Source organism: Myotis brandtii, unplaced genomic scaffold (genome assembly GCF_000412655.1).
Source record: "Myotis brandtii unplaced genomic scaffold, ASM41265v1 scaffold422, whole genome shotgun sequence".
Taxonomy (NCBI): Eukaryota; Metazoa; Chordata; class Mammalia; order Chiroptera; family Vespertilionidae; genus Myotis; species Myotis brandtii.
This window is the reverse complement of record NW_005366171.1, coordinates 4,711,395-4,727,389: the sequence shown is the minus strand read 5'-3', so window position 1 is coordinate 4,727,389 and position 15,995 is coordinate 4,711,395. Positions and strand designations below refer to the sequence as shown.

Sequence of the window (15,995 nt, the reverse complement as noted above, 5' to 3'; positions counted from 1 at the left end):
CAACTCTTGTTGCTACCTGCAAACTTCTATTCCTCTTTCAGTAAAGCCTTCCATGACCCACAATTAGTGATTCGCCGATCATGCTCCTTATGTTCTCCATGCTCTCATAGCCCCACCACATTTTATGATCATTTGTTTCCACAACCACCTTCTCTACTAGTCTTTGAGGTACTAGATGGCAGGGGCTTTTTCCTATCATTTCCTTTACCCCCAGCCTCCAGGATACCACCTAGTATATAGATGATCAATAAATGCTGACTGAATGAATGGATTAGAAATATACACAGAGTGTGTTTAATATTTCTTTCTAAAGCTTAACATTTAAGTTAAAAAATAAGTTGGGAGAAAAGTATAAAAAAACAACAACAACACATTATTTGGGAATATTCCCAAGACTCTGAACAGCAATGCTCAAAGGTCTTTCACAAGTTGCTTGTGTAATGACATGTTTTCTGTCAAGAGAAATTTATAACTCCATTTCTCCAGTTCGAGCCACACAGATTTTCTGTTGACAGACCCTTGTATGCCATGTGTGTGGTTTCTCATCTACCCAAAGCTCATAATTACAAAATATTATCACTAAAACCAACATGCAAACAATCAAAATATTTGTAGCCATAATGCCTGGACTTAGAGAAACTTTCTCAGAGGTTTTGAAGAGTCAGAAATGTTTGGCTCTAGAAGACACTTCTGGGATATTTTCATCCAATAATTGAAACTTGTTTTACAGATGAGAAAATTAAAGCAAAGAGAAGCCAGAAGACATGCCTAAGGCCACGCCACTGGTGAGCTTACAGCTGGGAAGGGCTGAGGACTCCTGACTCTGGGGCAGTGCTCATTTCAGAACCACTCTACAATAAACCTTGGTTTCCTAACAGCTTTTTTCTTAAATGTTAAAACTTACCTTTGACGTGCATCTCATCAACATTTAGTAAATGCATATGATGGGCCCTTAATTCCGCTTCCAACAGGATTTAATCCAAAATTCTTCTTAATTAGACTAAAAAAGCTTATCTGGATATATTTGGAATTATGGCCCCTGAGTCTATTTTGATCACAATCACATAATCAAAATATCAAGACTAGTTCCCTTAAAGCATGAGAGGCCCTGAAATATTCGTGGACGCCACACAGCTTTGTCCATATTCAACATTATCCATGGGCTGTGCAGTGTTCCAAGTGCCCCTCAAGAGTGAAATCCTGTCCATCACACATTTTTCGTGAATGTATTTAAAGTTTCACAAAAGGAGGTCTCATATTAACCCAGAATCCAGAAATTCTGTTCTTGGGATTCACAGGAATATGCTGTATGTCATGGGGTAACAGTATTGTTTTCAAAATCCCATAGATTCTGAAATTCCTCTGAAGAGAAAGAAGGAAGTATCTTCTCTTAACCAGATTGAGAATGTGGCAAAGATAAGAGGAAGTAAAAAGACTAATTTGGAGCAAGCCCACAGTGTGGGCTCAAACATGAAAGGTGGCAGAGCTGTCGTTCTGATTCCCTGCTTGACCCCATAGAGTCATCTACCACGGCATAGATGGTCTGCCCCAGGTGGGCACCTACAGTGTTCTGTAGTTATATATTGACATATTGATTCAACCCTTTGGGGTAGCAATTTTATTATTAAAATAGCCTTTGCTCCTAAAATAATTTAGGGGTATAATATGGAGTATTGGAGTTGTGGTCACAGTTATCTTAATGATGAAAAAAAAGAGAAACAAACTAAGCAACTAAAAATAAGGAATTATTAAATAAACTCTCTCTGAGTAGAACATTAAAAAGGCATTAAAATTATATTTACTAGGAAAGGCTTATGTTTTAAGAAAGTAAGATAAAACATAGGATGATCACACTTTGTAAAATAAAAGTAAAGGCACAAGAAGGAAATATTAAAAATGCTTAACAGGCTGGCTCTGGGTGGTAGGTATATGGGTGGGGTTTCCCCCCTTCCTTAGTCTCCTCCTTTTCATTTGGGCAATCCATCTCACCTCTATGCCCACCTGTCAAACAATCGCCTGCACAGAAGTAGCACCTGTAGGTGGTAAAGGAGAGGGTAGCTGAGAAACCCAAACAGCAACACAGGTATATGGATTGGAGCCTACACAGTCAGTCCCTGACCCTCCACAGGTAAAAGGCATTTCATCCTATTTTCACATTGAACACCACTCACAGATCCAAGGACACAATGCACTGAGTTTATAGATTTGATGTTATTACAGACTACAATTTATGTGCACATGCATCCGAACTGAAGGCTGAAAGAAAGCAAATATTTCCAAATTCAGTCACACTGAATTATCCCTGACATTCTCCCTCATGTCCTCTGGACCTTCAAACATGTAGCCCAAGATATTTCTTCCCTCACTTTCTGCCTGGCCAAAAATTCCTACTTCTATGACAATTTGCATCTCCACCAAGGCCCTAATCAAATATGATTGGTGTCCTTATAAGAAGAGGAAGACAGTCGCCCTAACCAGTTTGGCTCAGTGGATAGAGCGTAGGCCTGCGGACTGAAGGGTCCCAGGTTTGATTCTGGTCAAGGGCATGTACTTTGGTTGCGGGCATATCCCCAGTAGGGGGTGTGCAAGAGGCAGCTGATCAATGTTTCTCTCTCATCGATGTTTCTAACTCTATATCCCTCTACCTTCCTTTCTGTAAAAAAATCAATAAAGTATATTTAAAAAAAAAACAAAGAAGAAGAGGAAGAGACACGAGAGATGGGAGTGCACAGAGCAGGGCCACTCAGTGAGAAGGGAACCATCTGTAAACTTAGAACAGAAGCTTCAGGAGAAACCAACCTGCTGATCCCTTAATCTTGAACTTTTAGTCTCCGGAACTGTGAGAAAAAAATGTGTTATAGAAGTCACCCAATCTGTGGTCTTCTGTTACAGCAGCCCTAGCAAACTAACACAATGTGTCTGTAGCTTCCAAAGACTAAAGTCATAGTTGCCACATTTGTCCTGTCTGCTCCTGAGGGCCCAGCGCCTCACACAGGGTAAAGGGCTCAATGAAAAAACAAAACAAAACAAAACAAAAAAACACACATACACAAAAACAAACACCATATCTTGAAAAAAGAAATAACAAATAAGAAATCTTGAAATTAATAATCATTTTAGGCAAGCAGCCATAGACCACGATGGGAGTTACTACTATTCATATTAATAGCTAAGTAATCAAAGAGGGGGAACGAGAGGGGAACCAATCATGCTGGCCCCTTTTACTCAGACAGATTTTAGGATACCCTTGCAGTGTCAACTTTTGGACATTATAAATAGTTCATTTCAAGATAATTATGGATAGAAAGTAAGTTAATTACGTTGGCTGTCTTTATGCACTAGGGTATGTGCCTGGCTGGAGAAAGAGTCGCTATGGGATGCACAGCCATTAATTAACTTGGGCTTAGTTGCTGAACATAAAAAAAGAAGCACACATTAAGGCGGAGTTAGTTGTATTTAAGGAAACTGCAGTTCATAATACAACATTTTTCAAAGGCAATCTTTGTCAAAGAAAAATAGGCCTACTCATTCTTCTATGACAAATGGGTAATGGCTTTCCACCTGTACGGCACTACGTCCACAACGTGGTGAAGATTTTTTAAAATAACTCTTAAGGCAGAGAAATTTGTAGGGGTTGTTTCCCACGGTGTGTAGACAGGAACTGAAAGGTGGTATAAACTTTCCCTGAGAGACAATGTGCAGAGTTAATTTCCAGCTGGCCCACCAAATCTTGGTGAGCTCAGAAACGCAAGACTGGTCCACAAAAATCTATCCAACTGTAAGAGAAAGACTGCAACCAATGACAGCCTGTGTTCCGAGATGCTAAAAGGAAGAAGGAGATGTCATCCACTTTAGCCTCCCCCAACCTAGCAGAAACCAATGATTTTCTTCTATCATTCTCCTGCTATCTCTACATCTTTTCACAATGCTATTACCTCTTTTTCCAGATCCCACATGCTCTACCCAGAAAGTCCAATAGGTTCCAAAGTTACTAAGCTCCCACTCTACTCCCAGTTGAATTCACATTCCCATGATATAATGATCCCAGTTAAGGGTTAGGACAGTGATGGTGAACCTATGACACCCGTGTCAGAGGTGACGTGTGAACTCATTTTTTTTGGTTAATTTTTCTTTGTTAAATGGCATTTAAATATATAAAATAAATATCAAAAATATAAATCTTTGTTTTACTATGGTTACAAATATCAAAAAATTTCTATATGTGACACGGCACCAGAGTTAAGTTAGGGTTTTTCAAAATGCTGACACGCCGAGCTCAAAAGGTTCGCCATCACTGGGTTAGGAGAACGTGATGGACCTCATTTACCCTATATTCAGTGCCCTTTGCTTGTTATCACAGATTATTATTACTTTCAAGTAAAATTAATTTAAAAGCAGCATGAAGACATTCATTCAGTCAAGGTTTGTCTGTATAAATTTTACCACATTCATCGATCCAACAATTGAAAAACCTATTCCATGCCAACCCTTTTCATTTGGAGCTATTTGTGTCAGTCGAGTCCACACTTCCCAAGTATCTATCCCAGGCTGAGGTTCTTGAGTTTGCCTCTTTGCAGAGAAGATTTCCCCCCTTCATTTCTAAACCTACAGGTTACAGAAAACTAATACATACTTCTGGGCCAGTCATAAGTCAGCAGCCAAGGTTTGTTTGTATAAATGTCACCATTTGTAATCTCACTGCCAAACACATTTACTCTTCTACAAATATGAAAATGTTCTGTAAGTATAAAATGCCAGACCTAGATTGGGTAATAAACTATTGGCATCACCAGGAATCTATCCCAAAGCAGTGATAATCAAATATTGTCTATCACAATGGCAGGTATGCTGCTCTCTAGTAAAAGATAAAAACAAACAAAAAACCCCCCACAAATAAACACACTAAAAACATAATTTGATACTACATATATTCACTGCTGGTGTGCTGGCACATTGCTGCTGCCTCCCTCTGCTACATTCTGGACTATAACACGATGTCCTGAGTCCTGTGGAAGCTACAGATAACCTCACAGAGACCAAGGCAGCCTCATGCAACTAGAGACAGGGCTAAAAAAAATCACAAACCGTTAAGCATTTTCTCTACCTACACACTGTATTTAATCTCCACCTTTCTGAACTCAGAGAAGGAAGTATCAAAACATATTTTATATCAGTAACAGGTACCATTTATTGAGCACCTACTGTGTACCAGCCACTGTGCAACAACACTTCCCAAATATCTATCTTCATTATCACACAAGTCCTACAAGACAGGTATTATTCCCAGTTTACAGGTGAGGAAGCTGAGCCTTCGAGCAGTGAAAGGGCCCACTCAAAGCACACAGCTACTAAACAGCAGAGCTGAGCTGCGATATGAGCCCTGGTTAGTCAGGCTGCACTGCCCTTAAAAGGAGGCTATGTCAGATGTTCACCAAGTCCAAAGCTTCCGTGAAGATCTGTTCCAGCCACTGTCCAGCCTAAGTAACGGATGCCCTAAAAAGGATGACTCGTCTCTAAATCACACACTAGAAAACCTATTCTGCATAACTCATACCTCACCCCCCTCCCTCTCCAAATGTGAGCTGGGTAATTTATCTTTCACACTTCAAATGGCTTGTTTTACACCAAACTGTAATTATCTCCCAATGCTGGTTGCCAGCCACTTGTTGACACTGGCTATGAGACATACTGCTTAACACCTAATTTTATCCAACTCATCTTTCTTGAATTAAACCTTTAAATTCTCATTCTCCAAGATGAAACGATTGCAATGCAATTCAACAAATATTTATTAAGTCCTTAGGTAATTACAGATGTCAAGCACACGGATGCAGCCCTTGCCTAAGGTTAGCTCAAAGTCTAGTTGGGGAAACCAGGAACCAAGTGTGTAAGCACCATGGAGGAGGCTGCCCATCTGGTTTGGGCCAGAAAGAGCGGGAATTTCACAATAGCTATAGTATTAGATCTTGGAACTACCAGCTAATTCTGTGCAACTAAAAGAGTAAGGGGAATAAACAGTGGTAACAGGTTGTGAACATTTTTATACATGAGAATCTTTACCCTGTGCAAAAAAGGAAACCAACCAAAGCTTTTTTCAGCAGCACAGCGACAGGAGTAAATTTAAATTTCAGGAAGATGAGACAACTTACCCAAACATTCTGGAGGTGTGACCTACTCTCTAAGTAAGAGGTGAGAAATTTCCACATTTTCAGATTTTATGTGCCTAGTCTGTTAGGTTACTAATGATGTGTGTCAAAAAGAGCTCTTTATATTTCTTTTTTTTTTTTTCATGACCTTAATTAAGGTACAGCAATCTCCTGCTTTGCATATATTAGATTCAACTTATACTCTGTGTTTCAACATTTCTGCACAGGAAGGCCAGGGGGAGGCAGACTTGCATTTTAGCACATCTCTGTGGGCTAGAAAATGCAATGTTCATAATTAAGATGATCTGCATTCCCCCTAAACCTTTTTTTTCAATTCATTGATAAAGTCTTGATTAAAAATACAGACATTTTGTCATCCTTACTACATTTACCTCATCTCAAAACTCTCCTGACTGGGTGAAAGCTAATGCTGCTTCTTCTGTCTGGTCAATTATTGCATGGACACAAGGGACCAATTAATGCCATCCATAAAAGCCTGAATCATTCTGTCAATTAACGAGAACTAACTATGTCATCAGATATATTACTGGTGAGCAAGTCTATTTGGTTGCAATATGTCTTGAAGGAGAGCAGTATCAAATGAATCACAATTGACTTGGACAACTGCTAGCATAATTTCGGAAGATGAAAAGACAGATGTGGTAGTTATTAGTGGTCCCCTGAGGAATTACAGCCAAGCAATTGTAATGTGCTAAGACTGCACTAGCAGGTGCCTGCAGTACAAATCAGACAGAGGGTTAAATCAATATTTTCAATTTCTTAGGATCAATCTGGTGTTTGAACGAGATGGAAACTTGTTAGCAATTGGCAGGATGTGTAAATGAAAAGTCAAACTTCTTATTATTTGTTAAAAAGGAATGAGTGCACTGCATCATGCCCTTGGCACCAGGTAATGCTTTCATGATCCAGTAGCTGGGGCATTCACTGAGAATCAAGGGGTCCTTAAATTTTAAGAGTGCAATAGGTTAGCTTTATGCAGGTTGAACATTCAAGATCTTTAAAAATGATTGAAGTGTCGATAGGAAAGTTTTGAGCTGTGACGACGGTATAGTTATTAACAATTAGTGCAAGAACCAGAAGGAAACCTTAAACTCAACAGAAAAAGGGGGGAAATAAGGTCTTGCCGAGAATATATAGATTAAACACAGCCTTGGGAACATTACTACTTTTCTCTTGTTCTACTGATAAGTAGTCTGGCTTTGAGGATGATTTACCAAACACTTTTGATTATTTTTTTTCTGGCCATCAATATTGCATTTATAACCCTTGTTGAGTGTCTAGATTAATGGAATTGACCAACTCTGACAATGTTCCATCTCGGGTTTTGTTCATTTGCTTGCTTTTAATTTAGGGATAGACAGTCCTTCATATGCCCCCCAAATTATGAAGATCCAGGATGTACAAGCAGAGCTTGACATTGTAAACAAATACAACTCTCAACCTAATGCATTTTGTGTGTACATAGTAACCAGCTAAATCATTACTGGGAGTGGGGAGTGTGGTTCAATGGAAGAAGATGGAGAGATGTGAACCTGAATCTGCAATCTTTGGATTCCTCATTGTGCCTCGGGGCAAGCCACATCACTGCTCGAGGATCAGTTATCCCACAGGCACTAAAACAGGGGACGTTTCCTACCTCTTACACCTGTTGGAAGCTTTAAATTTCTGGCCGGGCATATCAATTAGAAGGGCCAATATTCCCTTTCTATTTAAAATAAAGTGGCACATTTCAGTAAGAAATAAGTAAACAATGAGCACAATATGAAACTTAAACATTTAAAGCCAACTGAAATAGTCATAGACAAACTGAGACTTTACAAAATTTCCTTTTGCTTTAAAAAAACCAACAACACAAAAAACAAATATTTCTTGACTGTCTAAGAGCAAGATTTTTGAGACACGAAAATAATGAGGCAGAGCACCAGCCCTCAAGGAGTTTGAGGGGAATAAGCACCCAATTAATGGTAAACAAGGCAGATCTAAGATCAGCTCAGGGCACTGGGGGAATTCAGGGAATGGAGAAAGTCTTCAGGTGGCAGAGGGGCCAAGGGAAGGGCTGGCTGTGCAGGAAAAAGACCCACGGAAAGACTGATATTTCGGACAGGCTCTGAAGGACAAGATTTAGACAGGACAAGCTGGAAAGGGGTAGGAGGCAGAAAAACAGACAAGGCAGGCTTCGTGGAGGAGAGATCGGAAAATTTAGTGACTGAAAGGGGGCTGGCAGGAGGGGGATTTCAGGCAGAGAGAGCTTCATGTGCCAGATATTTCATTTGTAAAACTAAATGGTGGGAACTGGACGATACAACAGGAGGATGGGAGGAAAGAGAGGCCATCACCTTCCCCAGCACTGGGGCTCCAAGTCAGATGACAGGGAGGAGGCAGAAGGCTCAGCTAGAGAAAGGACAGTGGAGGGAAGGAGACCCAGTGGGGGTGAGGGGGCCACACTCACTCTCCTGACACTTCTGGCTTGTTTTCTGCTTTTACACTGGCCACAAATAGTAACTAAAGTTAGGGCATGCATGCATAAAATGTTAATTATAATTATAACTAGAGGCCCAGTGCACGGATTCGTGTACATTGAAAGGAAATTAATTAGAAGGTGGCTGGTGAGGCGGAACTGGGTGAGATGGGCCAGACATTACCTGGACCAGCACCAGGGCTCAAAGGGCATCTGCAGAGTGAGCAGGGTCCCTCCAGCAGGTGGGGTCCCTTGGCCTGGCCTGCAGGGATCTGGCCAAAACCAGCAGTCCGACATCCCCCTAGGGGTCCCGGAGTACGAGAGGGTGCTCTGCAAAGTTGCTGTCGCTCGTCCACTCCTGCATTGAGCGTCTGCCCCCTGGTGGTCAGTGCACATCACACCTACTGGCTGGTCAGCCGGTCAGCCAATTGCTTAGCCTTTTATATATATAGATTAGTATATAATATACATATAATTCATATAATTGTGTAAAGATATTATGTGTACATATATTTATGTGTATTAGATGCATGCTAATTTTTAAAAAAACAATGAACACATTCTAGGTCCTATTTATTAAACATACACAAGCAGCAGACACCCTGGAACAAATGGGGCTGGGCTGTGTTGGACAGGGAGGCAGCTCTCCCAGATGAGATGAGGTCCTGACACTTGAGCACTACTCCCTGCCAACTTCTGAATATAAAGATCTACATGCCCAGAAGCCACTGGGTAAAGCTTTCCCTTCAGCAGCCTAGGATGAGAAAAGGCCAATTCTTAGGCTGCTCATATGGGTGGCCAAGTTTGGGTTGAGTTTTCCTTAGGGGCCAGGACTCAGGGTTGTGGCATCAACCCTAGAGGGCAATAGCAAATGGCCCAGGAAGCCCAATGAATAAAGTATACCAGCCAAGGGGAGGCTGCCCACTTCCTGCCAAGACAATATAAGTAGACACAATATAATAAATACAACATAAGTAGAGAAATAACAAAGATGAGCAGTTCTGATTTCACCAAGAGACTTATAAATTAAAACAGAAAAAAAAGTAATGTCTTAGAATTCACAGTAGGTATTTCTTTTTATTAAAGAAATGCTCAAGAAGTCACTGGAGGAACTGAACATCTTGGGATTTGCAGAGATGTGTAAGAGTAAGCTGACTCCCATAAGACACAGCAGGGTCTTCCCACCTCTGGGCCCTTGTTCATTCCACTTTGTCCATCAGGATACCCCCACTGGCAGCCCTTATGGATCTCTGCAGGCTGTCCTCTGGCCTCACCTGCACAGTGAGGTGAGGTACAGCTCAGTCTCCAACATGTTCTTTTTCTTTATTTGGTCATTGTCAACCTACCTCTCTCTCAATGTTCTCCTCCAATTTCAGCAAGGCTAAGTTCCTCTATTTCCTAATGACACAGGGGCCTCTCCACAAGGTCCTTTCTTTGATGCCCCCTTGGACTCCATGTCCTTGAACCTGTCCTCCCTCAATCTCTCCACCTCCAAGGCCCAGCTCAGCAAACTTCTCTGGTCTTCCCAATCAGAAACGTCCTTGTCCTGTTTCACGGACAGCTACTAACTCTGCTGCCCAACCCTTCAGTTAAAAAGCCTTACGTGTCTTGTGGTGAGGGTTACCTATAATAATAAAAGTGTAATATGCTAATTAGACCAGACCACCTTCCAGATGCAGCCAGGGCTGTGAGGGAAGCCCCGGTCCCAGGTGCCTGCCAGTGGCTGGAGGGAAGCCCAGGTTCCGGGTGCCGGAGGGAAGCCGGTGCCAGCAGCCAGGGGAAGGAAGGCCTACTCTTGCACCTTTTTCATGCATCGGGCCCTCTAGTAGAGAAAGAAAGATAGCCTCAACAGTCTTATGATGCTAACACATGTCCTGTCTCATGAATTACATAGCCGGTTCCAATTAAGGCACCAGGCATTATCTTCAGGATATAGCACATGCTCAATATACTCTAACTCTTGTAGCTTTCATGATGATTGTACTGCAAACAGCCAAGTTTATCCCTATTCTCTACAGCTGGGGTAGTAAGGGGTCCACAGAAGCATTCCACATCTTCATGCCTTTCCATCTCTTGTGCTAACAGTGGAGCTTTGAATGTAGAATATGCTCAATAAATGGATGAAGGATGAGAACTATTTGGCTAGCGGATCAGTATAAGCACTATAATTAATGTTCAAGGTCAGCAAGAGTAAGAAACAAACTTAAGATCCTTTTGTTTGGTTCAGATTTTCCCTCTAAAGACAAATATTAGGGTAAGCAATGCTTTGTGCTTTAACCAATAGTTGGCACCAACTACTTTAGAGAATTCAGCTGCTCCTCAAGGCACACCCAGCTATATGGCACAACCAAATGGGCTGGGTGAAGATCTCTGGATCAGTGAGGCTAAAGGGATGCTGATACAGAGGGGGAGAGCGGTTGCGTGGGTAGGCTCATTTGCTCATTCATTCTCAAAATTTTCTGACTAACTATCTGGGGCCAAGTACCACAGCAGGCTCTGAGAATTTAGGGTAAACATGAGTCACTGTCATGCAGAATCATACAATCTATTGGTCTAAATGCACTGGATAAAAATCCTGCCTGCTGCACTTTGGTCTAGGGCAGTGGTACCCAACGTGGGCACACAGCCCACAGGGGGGCAATTTGAGAATGAGTTATCAACAGTGAATTTTTTGCATTTCTTATGGTTCTAGGGGCCTCGTATACAGTATATAAATATATATTGTGACATATTTATGCATTTTAGTTCCCTATGTTTTGAAACTTTATTTGCTATTTTTCATATCACTTCATATTATTATTTTAAAAATTTCTTTTTTTAATAATATGTTATTGTTTTTTTACAGAGAGGAGGGGAGAGGGATAGAGAGTTAGAAACATCTATGACAGAGAAACATCCATCAGCTGCCCCCTGCACACCCTCTACTGGGGATGTGCCCGCAACCAAGGTACATGCCCTTCACCGGAATCGAACCTGGGACCCTTTGGTCCGCAGGTTGACACTCTATCCACTGAGCCAAACCGGTTAGGGCAATTTTAACAATTTCTTACTGATTTCTTCCTCGTACTTCAACTGTCCTTTCGTTCTTTTAGTTTTCTCTTTCATGGATGCCATGTTCTTTGGAAGCTTGTTTAGAAGAAGTTAATGGCCTTTCAGGCTTGCTCCACGTGAATAAGAGTTCACTTTTTGAATAATAAGAATTATATGTCACGGGAAAGGGGGGAGATCAGGATTTTAGAGATGCTTAGGTGGGGCATGGCCAAAAAAAGGTTGGGAACCACTGTTCTAGGGAATCTCTTCTGACATGGGGGCCTCCACGTCCACAATCTCTGGAAACATTAATCAGGCTGGGGAGCTAAAACCACAGTCAAGGAGACAAAAGAGGAAGCAGGACATTTTTTTTTTTTTTGGTAAATTTTTTTCCAATATTTAAAAACCCTCACAAGCTTAGAACAGTTAATCTATGCTCCATAAATGTTATCATCTACAGAAATAGTCTGTGGTATATTCAAAATAGAATTTAACTAGTTTACTTATACTCTAACTTGTTTCCAAAAAGATTTGAGGCAGTTTCCAAAAAATAAAGCAAAACAGGGTCAAGGCAACAATGAGGACAAAGTGTAAAAATAAAGCAGGAATAAGATTATACAGACAAAAGCAAAGCAAGAAGAAACAAGGATTCTATATAGGAAAGCCTGTGTTGGTAATCAGTGAAGGAACTCTGAGTAGAAAAACTATTCACTAGTACTTTGGTTACTAAGAACTATAAGACATAGATCAGTTAAAAAGAAATCACACCACCGTGTGTATTGCTTGACTTCGATTTTGTAAAAAGAAAAGCTATGACTTTAAGAAACTCAACTCCCAAACGCCAGCTTTTGAAACCAAGGTTCAGCCAAGAAGAGCCAATAAAAATGCTGTAACTTGAAACCAACCCACACAGCACAAAAAGAAAGGAGAGAGGTCGCCTGGGTGCCCTGGAACACACCCTTCTCACTTGGTTCTAGAACAGCAGTGCCCAGTTTGCAAGACAAGAAGCTAATTGACTCAAATGTCTGCTGCATAAGCTATAAAATAAGTACATAAAGAACAATATGAACATACAGCACCATCAGTTACATAAAAAGGCCTGCTGTCCGACGCCACACTGTGCACCAAACAAGCCCGGCCCGGCGATTGTTTCAGCAGGCTGCAAGGAGGAAGAATGAATAATTAGTGCACTTGTAAATCAAGTGTCCACCAGGAAGAGATCTCCATCCTGGAGCAGTGCAGGCAGCCCCCGTGGCCCTCCAGAGTCAAGCTGGGGTTTTTAAAGATCTTTAGTGACAATCATAATGCAAGCAAATACATTCTTCAGCCAAATAAACCAACAACTGGCTCCACTGTGGCCATTTCTTATTCATGAACACACCACACACACACACACACACACACACACACACACACACACACACACACACAATTTCTCTTCTAACTTTTCGCCAACTGCTACTTTGCATTACCAGGAAATGTCATTTTCTCATTGGCTAGAGAGACAACAACTCCTGCCAAAAGAGGAGGGGTGGTGACAAACGCATCCATTTGAGCTGTCCTGGCACAAAGGGCAAAATACGATATGAATCCATAAACCATAACCGTTTATTCAGAGTTGGGGTGGGGAGGGCCAGGAGTCAATACCTTTGCTCCTAGGATTTTTTTTTTCATTCTCCAATATACTGAAGATGACAAAACTTTTTCCTTCCTCCTGCAAACCTAAAAATAGGCAAGTAGGATGCATGGTCTATCACTAGGACAAAACCCACTGAAATGACGATATCTGATGCATGTGACAATCTGCAACGTAAGCAGTAGAAAGCAACAGAATGACTTTATGGGCTAGAGTCAGCAGAACTGAGTGCAAGTCTCTGCTCTCCCTCTTAAGAGTGATATCATTTTTAGCAAGTGATTTACTTATTAATTTTTCTACTTGTAAAATAAGGATAATATGTGCTCTCATTCTTTGATCCTCCCTCCAAAGATGGTTGAGGGTACGAAATGAGAATATGTGTATGGCTGTCATTTGACAGAAGTATGATTCCTTAACTTTGTCTATTTGGAAACTCAGAAAATACCAGGCACATTCCCGGAATTTCCTGAATGCTTAATGTTTGCTCAGCAGTGAGGCAGGTGCCTAGGAGATGCAGAGAATTAAAAGGTGCAAAGTTCCTGCCTGCAAAGCACTCTCAGGCTAGATAGAGGCAAACTATGTAAATTTAGGGCTAAAGCAAGATCAGGCAAAGTTCGCTTTTATATAAATGCAATAATAAAGTCTAAATGCTTTTCCTTCACCTCATTTAATTCTTCTGCCTCAAGATAATCCACTGGATTCTATCCAGAAGGCTTACAGCTCTAAAAACAATAACAACAGAATTGATGAGTGGCATCTCACCAGCACCCAGCGGTATTCTCGGAGTCAGAGAGTTGAGAGAAATTCCCTCCTGTCCTTTAGTTCCTCTATGAATTCAAACCATGGGGAGCAGAGCAGCCCCAAAGGAAATCATGTCTGGAGTAACAAAAAGACCTTGCTCCCCACCTTTCAATTGATCTGTACTTGAAAAAGAAGAGACTACTACATGGAATGCCTGGAAGAACCCCCTTCAGGAAGCTCAATGGTCCAAGCTCCAAGTCCAGGTACCTGAATCCAATCTATAACAATTTTAATTAATAATGAGTTAATATATGCCAGATACAGTGCTAAACCTTATTTAATTTGATGAAATAAATGAGATACAGTATTTCATTTTATGTTCAAAACAACCTTAAGAGAGAAGTAATTTTCCTACCTCCATTTTGCAGATGAAGTTAAGGAATTGATGAAGTTAAATAACGGGCCTACGGTCTGCACAGCTGGTAAGAAGTAAACCATAATTGGGACCCAAGCAGTTTGAACCAACACAATTTTTTATCACACCTGATTCCTGTAATAGTCTGGCCTATGTCCACTTCCTATTCTGCTGCTCATTTCTTGAAATTTTGTCACTCACACTATTTTTTTTTTTTGCAGGACAAAAGATACAATGGATCTACCATGGTCATGCCCATTAGACCCACAGTTGACAAGAAAAGTATAATTCAACAAATAAGCCCTACAGACTTGTGTTCTTCAAGGAAACATCTTCTCTCAAAAGGTTTTGTAGGTTGGGAAAGGATAGGACACAGATCTAGAATAGCCCAAAAAGTTGTAATATTTCAAATGGTTAATCAAATTTAAAAATTCAACCTTACTATGAACAAGACAATATAGTTCAATAATGTGTTTACTTCTCACCCACTGCGTGAGTCAAGATTGTAAAAAGACAATCATCAGTGCTAGCAAGGGTATATTGAGATGATCTCAAGTGAATAGCTATTAAACCTTCTGGAAAGTAGTTTGGCATGGTGTGCTTCTGGTTTCATATCTAAGAACTCTTTGCTTAACCCAAGGTCATGAAGATTTTCTACTATACTTTTTTTCTAGATGATTAGTATCAATTTTTACATTTAGGTCTACAATCCATTTTGAGTTAGTAATTTCTGTGTATAGTGTGAGGTACGGGTTTGAATTGATTTTTATTTTATTTTATTTTTTGGCATGTGGATATCCAATTGTCCTAGCACTATTTGGTGAAAAGACTACCTTTTCTCTATTAAATTTCTTTGGCACCTTTACAGAAAAATCAATTGACAATAAATGTAATGGCTTATTTCTAGACTCTCAACTCAGTACCATTGATCTATCTTTACACCAGTAACACACCATCTTAATTACTATAGCTTTGTAGTAAGTTTTGAAGCCCAAAAGTATAATTCTCTATTTTCTTCTTCTTCAAAATTGTTTTCTTTATTCTGGGTTCTCTGCATTTCTGTATAAATGTTAGGAAGAGCTTGTCAATTTCTACCCAGAAAAGCATGCTGGGATTTTTTATAGGGATTCTATAAATCAATTCGGGGAGAATTAACAATATTGAGTCTTCCAATCTACAAACATGAAATACCGCTCCATTTATTTAGATTTTTACTTGTTCTCAAAAATGTTTTACAGTTTCCAGTGTGCAAATCTTACATTTATTTTTGAAGTTTATTCCTGAGAATTTTATTTTGATGCTATTCTTAATGAAATTGTTTCCGTAATTTCATTTTCAGATTTCTTTTGCTAGTATATACAATTGATTTTTTTATATTGATCTCATATGTCATAAGTTTGAACTTATTAGTTGTAATAGGTTTGTGATGTGTGTGTGTGTGTGTGTGTGTGTGTGTGTGTGTGTGTGTGTGTATTCCCTAAGATATTCTATATGCAGGCCCAATTCACCTGCAAATAAAGACAGTTTTACTTCTTCCTTTACAATCAG

The 15,995-nt window shown here is 40.3% G+C and overlaps 1 protein-coding gene and 1 long non-coding RNA gene across 2 annotated transcripts in view; one reads left to right on the top strand and one right to left on the bottom strand.

Moving 5' to 3' along the window:
- TEAD1 (TEA domain family member 1 (SV40 transcriptional enhancer factor)) overlaps window positions 1-15,995 on the bottom strand; it is a 150,885-nt gene that overhangs the window by 54,962 nt on the left and 79,928 nt on the right. The gene's annotated exons all lie outside the window — the stretch shown is intronic.
- On the top strand, window positions 13,620-15,413 carry LOC102250452. Its single transcript, XR_314033.2, has 3 exons — window positions 13,620-14,295; window positions 14,461-14,514; window positions 14,669-15,413. It is a non-coding gene; the product is annotated as an uncharacterized LOC102250452 (long non-coding RNA).